Genomic DNA, 6,339 nt, shown 5'->3' on the forward strand with positions numbered 1-6,339 from the left:
AGGAGCTGTGGAGAAGGAATTGGAATAATTGTGAACCAAGAAATGAACTTATTTAGAAAAAGCATTAGAGTAATTTGGAGGTGTGCATACAACAGGTACCAGGATTTTATTGAGATAGATTAAAATTATAAGGATTCCATAAGGTGACAGTATAACTACACGCAGCTCAATATTCAAATGACCAACCCAAACTACCAGATCTTTAGAAGTAATCTCGATTTGTAAGAGGTCTTGCCAACCCCCCACCCGCCTTGGACATCACACAGGGCATGGGTCGGGTAAACTGAGGGTAGCCTTGTAAGGGTGAACAAGATGGCGCTGGGAAGAAGGGGTCCCACCCGACGAAGCAACGTGGCAGTTCCCAGGAGAGGCGTGCTGGACCTCGGAGGGGAGTACCTTGAATATTCCTATTAGGAAAGGAATGTACACGTAGATATATCTATGTGTAGCTTCCTGCAGAGAATCGCGTATCTACCATAGGTTAGAATGTGCTTACGTATGATGTAGGAACTAGAAGCAGGCACCGAAGAGATAAAAGGACTTGCAGTCTTTGCAATAAAGCAGAATCTCACACCACCCTCATTACTCAGTCTTCACCATTCAAGTGGACGGGCAGTGCTGGTCACATAAGGCCTGTTCCAATCAGCAGTTGGGGCGGTGACCCCCAACATAGATTAATCCAGATCCTTGGCTATTATGACACCACTGGGGTGGAGAGCTTCTTACCAATCTCCTTATTCCTTTAATACATCCCTGGATCTGTAGCAAGGGTCCTGAACATATTCCCTATTCTCCACCTCCTCCCCAAACACATACATTTACTTTCTATCAGCTTCAGACAATGGGATAGGGGAGTCTCCTGGTTATATCTGAAATCCTGGCAGGTCAAGAGTTAGAAGATGGTTGGTGGAAGGAATATGGTTCCATGTGAGAATGGTTATTTTTTTCTTTTCTTCATTTTCACTGTTCAACAAACTAAGTCATATTATGTTTGAATATCTTAGCTCTGTGAAAGAGAGTGGGTGTGTGGTTGGGAAAGGACTTTTGGGGGAGTTGTGACAAGAGAGGAAAGCCTAAAGAAGGATTTGGAGTTACTGAGCCATAATTTGCATTTTTAAAATGTTTTGAGTAATATTCCATCATATAACTCCAAACCTGACCATCAGAGCCAGAGGTCTAGACACTTGCAACCCGAGCGCCCTCTAGTGACCTATGAGGATACCATAGATTTTAGGAAGGACTGTTAAAAGGCCTAACACCCAAAAGGAACTAGGGAGCTACTGGGCTAGTTGTTCATGGAGAGAGCCACCAAGTGAGCACCTCAGATATTCCGGCTTACTCCAATAGACAGACTTGTGATGGAGAGAGCCATCTGCATTCAGAGAGAGAACTACAGAGACTGAATGTGGAATGTGCTTCACAACATGGTTTAGTATAGTATAGTGTTGTTTACCTCTCATTTTTCTTCTTTTTTGATCTGATTTTTCTTGTGTAGCATGATAAATGTGGAAATGTTTTGAAGAATTGTACTAGATTGGATTACTCGCTATTTTAGAGGAGGAAGAAAAATTTGGAACACAAGATTTTGCAAGGGTGAAAATTATCTTTGCATGTATTTTGAAAAATAAAAAAGATGTTATTTCAAAAAAAAAAAAATAATTCCAACCTGAAAAAAACTTACGAATGGCTTTCTAGAGGTTTATGGCAACATGAGCTAGTTTGTGCTGCTTCTACAGCAGTGTTCCAACTAACATTGTGGGACAAATAGATGTCACACAAGTGATTTCTTGTTTCAAAAAACTTTTTTAAAGTTTTTTTCAAAAAAGTCCTTCTTGCTACATGAATTTCCCAAATATATCTGAGGTTGCACTTGTACCCATTGGATTAGCAAATTTGATAAAAAGGGGAAATGACAAATTTTAGAGGAAATGAAAATATTATACTTCTGGTAGAACAAGTATAGACTAATCCATTCAGGAATACAGTTGGAAGTTATTTAAATGAATATACTCTGTACTCAAATCATAGCCATTAATGCTACTCCTAGCCCTATACCATAAGGAGACCGAAGAAAGAGGGAAAGGATCCAAAAATATATTTTTAAAAAATTTATAGGAGCTCTTTTTATAGTGCCAAAGAACAAGAAAACTACAGGGATGACCATCAACTAGAGAATGGCTCAACAAATTATGCTATACAAACATAATAGAATATCATTATGCCATATTAGACATGAAGCACAGTGAGTAGAACCAATACATAATATTATGTAATAATATTGTAAATAATAAACAACTTTGGAACACAAGAACTCTGATCAACTACGATTCTAGAGAACGATGATGAAGCATGCTACCAGACATCCTTGGAAAAAATGATGGATTCAAGATGCAGAAATAAACACGTTTTTGAACACAATGTGGAAATTTGTTTTGTTTGTGCACACTTGTTACAAAGATTGTTTTCTTCCCAATTAATAGGTGGAGGGAAAAGTAAATGCTCTTTAATTTAAATAATTATTTTTTAAATATATAAAATACATTCAAAAAACATTATGGAGAGAGCAAATCCAATATTGTGACAGAGAGAACATTCTAATACAACTTTCCAAAAAGCCCCTTGAAACAATTTTAAAATAATGAATCAAACAGAATTCTGGAGTGACATAACAAAAAGGTGGGGCGAGACACACCTAGACAAAAAGAGATTACAGGGGATGTGTGTGGAGACTGGACACAGGTAGGTCAATGAAATACTGCAAGATATGAAAAAAACAGTTAATATACTGTACAGCCACTGTCAGAATGATGGATCGTCTGTGTAGATCTACAGACCAACTATGATAAAGGAGTAGAGGGAAAGAAAAGGATCTAGAATTACAACCAAGAATAACCTACTTTGCCAAAATGAGTACAGTTTTATGGAGGTAGAAGTGTAGATACTGATGGAAAAAACATTCAATGAAATAGATTTCTGGTGTAAAGACAACACCTGAATAGAAAATATGACATTCAAATATGAAATTCAAGAGAGGCATAAAAAGGTAAATGTAAGAAATCATGAGGAACTTTACAAGATAAAAATGTTTATATTCCCAAACAGGAAGATGATACAAGAAAGTTCCAAGAACTTTATCTTCATTAAAACTTCATTAGTTAGAAGCTTATCCATTTAGAAGGATGGATTTTGTTGGAATAATCTCAAATTAAAACAGAAAGAAGAAAGAGAATGTCCTGGGAGAAGATGGTAGGGAAAGGAAGAATGGAAAAAATTATTTCACCTAAAAGATGCATGCAAAATAAGAGTTTTACAGTAGAGGGAAAAAATGGGGAGAAGATAAACAAAGCTTTAACTTCATTCTCATCTAAACATAGGTTCCAAGAGGGAAGAATATAAATATACAGACAGCTGGATATAGAAATCTCACCCAAGAGGGCACTACAAGGAGAATACGCTAAGAGAAAGGCAAAAGGGTACATGCTAAGAGGAAGGAATGATTAAGAGACAGTGGTCAAAATCAAAGTAGATTTTTGAGAAGGATAAACAGAAGAAAACAGGATATAGTTATCAATTATAATTGTGAATGTGAACAGGATGAACTCACCCATAAAATGGAAGTGGATAGCAAAAAAAAAAAAATTCAGAAATTGGATTCTAATTTCAATATGTTGTTTACAAGAAACAAACTTAAAATAAAAAGTTCAAATAATGAACTATAATGGAATCCATTATGCTATCCACATTCAGACAGAAATGATGAACTCTGAATGCATTCTGAATAATTTTTTCCTATTTCCTTTATTTTTCTTGACTTTTCCTCCCCAATATGCCTAAAATGGAACTGTTTTACATGACTTCACATGAACTCTGTGTATCATATTTCTTGCCTACTCAATGGCTAGGGGAGGAAGTAGAGGGAAAAGAATCTGGAAATTTTTAAATGAATGTTTAAAAAAAAGTTTTTAGTGATTCCTCAGAAAACATTAAAGGCAAAGGTACTAAATAGAAGAGAATGTTGCAGTTTTTCAATATTGAATCACTATAAACTGATGTGGCACCCTTAAAAAAGAGATGCAATTTTAAAAATCATTACAACACAAACCACTCACAAGAACCAGGTGGCATAACGACATAAACTTAATGATACCCTGTAGGGTCTTATAATAGATCATCCTAATAAATATGGATATAAAGGAAAGCTGTTTCCAATTCTTCTACCCCTTAGTAAAGTTTGCTATGGGCAAAAAAATACATTAGCTAGTAGAAAGTCTTCTGATGTTGAACCTTTCAAATGAGCTAGGCCAGTCCTTGGATGACCAATCCAAGCCACGACAAGCCCTATGGTCTAAGTTTTGCCAACCCATATTCTACTACATGTATACACAAATGGATCCATTCTCTCATGGCTTCTATAATGGTGACCACAATCCATCCATGCCTTCCCATTCTGTGCAATTCTTGTTCATGTCTTTCTATAAATTTACCATAAGCCAGAGTTCACAGATTGTATAATTCTAAGCACTCTGTTCCCTTTTCTACCATTCTACTACTGTCAAATGAGAAAGGGGCCTCACAGGACAGACATTGTATATTTTCTTTGTTCTTTAGGTTGCCATGGCCAAAGAATTCATCGCCAAGTGACAAGCCTACTGGTGACGAGTCTCTGCATACTGAGCTAGGTCAAAAAGACCTAGCTTTGTTGTCACAACCTCAGTTGAAGTTTTTCCAGCAAAGTGAATTTGCTTGCATACCTTTCAAAAACCATCAGGTACCATGATGCTGTGATAAGACTCTGAAGTAGAGTTTTAAAACACTATCCCCAAATTTGAGGAGATTTAAGATTTTTACCCATGGTTTCTAAATTTTTGTCTCCCTGAAAGGATGACAAATCCACAAACCTTTGGCTTCTTTTGTTTTGTACTCTTGAAGCATATTTTTCAGCATCTTTCTCACCATGACTCAAAAGTTTTATATTGAAGTCATCAATTACCCAAGCATATCTTGGTGTGAAAGATCTTGTTAAATTGAACAATAGTAATGAATTTCTTTTCTTCTCCTCCCACCACAAATGTCACGTCTTCATAATCATCATGAGTACATCTTGATATACAACAAAGTGTCCTATAAAATGTCAGTGACCACTTGATGTTAGGCAGCAAAGTGCAATGAAAAGACCCATACATGGAAAGTCAAAAGATTAAAGTCTGAATATTGGCTCTTCTGTGTCACACAGGACTTTTGGACCTATTAAGAGACTGAAAAATGAAGGGACTGTCCTAGATAAATGATCTCCAAATCTAACAAATATTTATTAAATGCCTGTTATGTGTATGGGGAAAAGGATACAAACAAAAAATAAAATCTAACATCTGTATGGTGCTTTGACATTTATTAAGTTCTTTGTATATATTACCTGATTTGAGCTTTGAACTTTCCCCCAAATCATATAGAAATAAATGTCAAAGATAGGATTTCCATATTCATTACTCTATTTAGTCACAGTGTACAATATGGCATAATAATACTCATTGGCATAAGTCAGTTTTTACCTTTCTCCTTTTTTATGAACTTTTGGGGAAGCGGACCATGAGTGAGAATGCTAGATCAAAGGCTATGCACAGTTTTAATGCACTTTGAACATAGTTCCAAATTATTCTCCAGAATGGTTGGATCATTTCACAACTCACACAACAATGCAATAATGTCCCAGTTTTTCCATATATCCGCCAACATTTATCATTATTTTTTCCTATTATCTTAGCCAATCTAAAAGATATGAAGAGTCCCACAGTTCTATGCCAAAACCTTGAGGTTCAAACCAGACTAAATAATGATCAAAAATTCATTGAGAAACTACTCTAAGTGAGTTCCATGCCAGAATTGAATAGAAAGGTCTGCCAAAAACCCAAAGCCAATAAGGGTGGGGGGAGAGGAGAAAAGGAGTCAGGGAAAGGAAGGAAAAAATGGCTAAAAAAAGAAATTTACATGAAAACTTTGTTGTATAGTTGAAGGAAATCTCAAGGAAAATCAAAAAAGTAGGAACATAGGTCGAGTAGTAAAGATCTTCAACCATATTACAAAGCACTAATCATCAAAACAACAGTGAAACTGGATTAGGAAAGAATGCATGACCAAAGGACTAGAAAGGATCACAAACGATAAAATGGACAATCTTGACCACATAAAATTAAAAAGGGTTTGCAAAAAAAAATCCAAATCCAACACAAGTATGATTATAACTGGAGAAAAGAAATCTTTATAACAAGTTTTTCTAATAAAAGTTTCACTTAAGACATATATGGAACCAATTCAAATATATATAAAAGTAAAAGTTGTTCC

The sequence above is a fragment of the Antechinus flavipes genome, chromosome 5 (assembly GCF_016432865.1).
Source record: "Antechinus flavipes isolate AdamAnt ecotype Samford, QLD, Australia chromosome 5, AdamAnt_v2, whole genome shotgun sequence".
Lineage (NCBI taxonomy): Eukaryota > Metazoa > Chordata > Mammalia > Dasyuromorphia > Dasyuridae > Antechinus > Antechinus flavipes.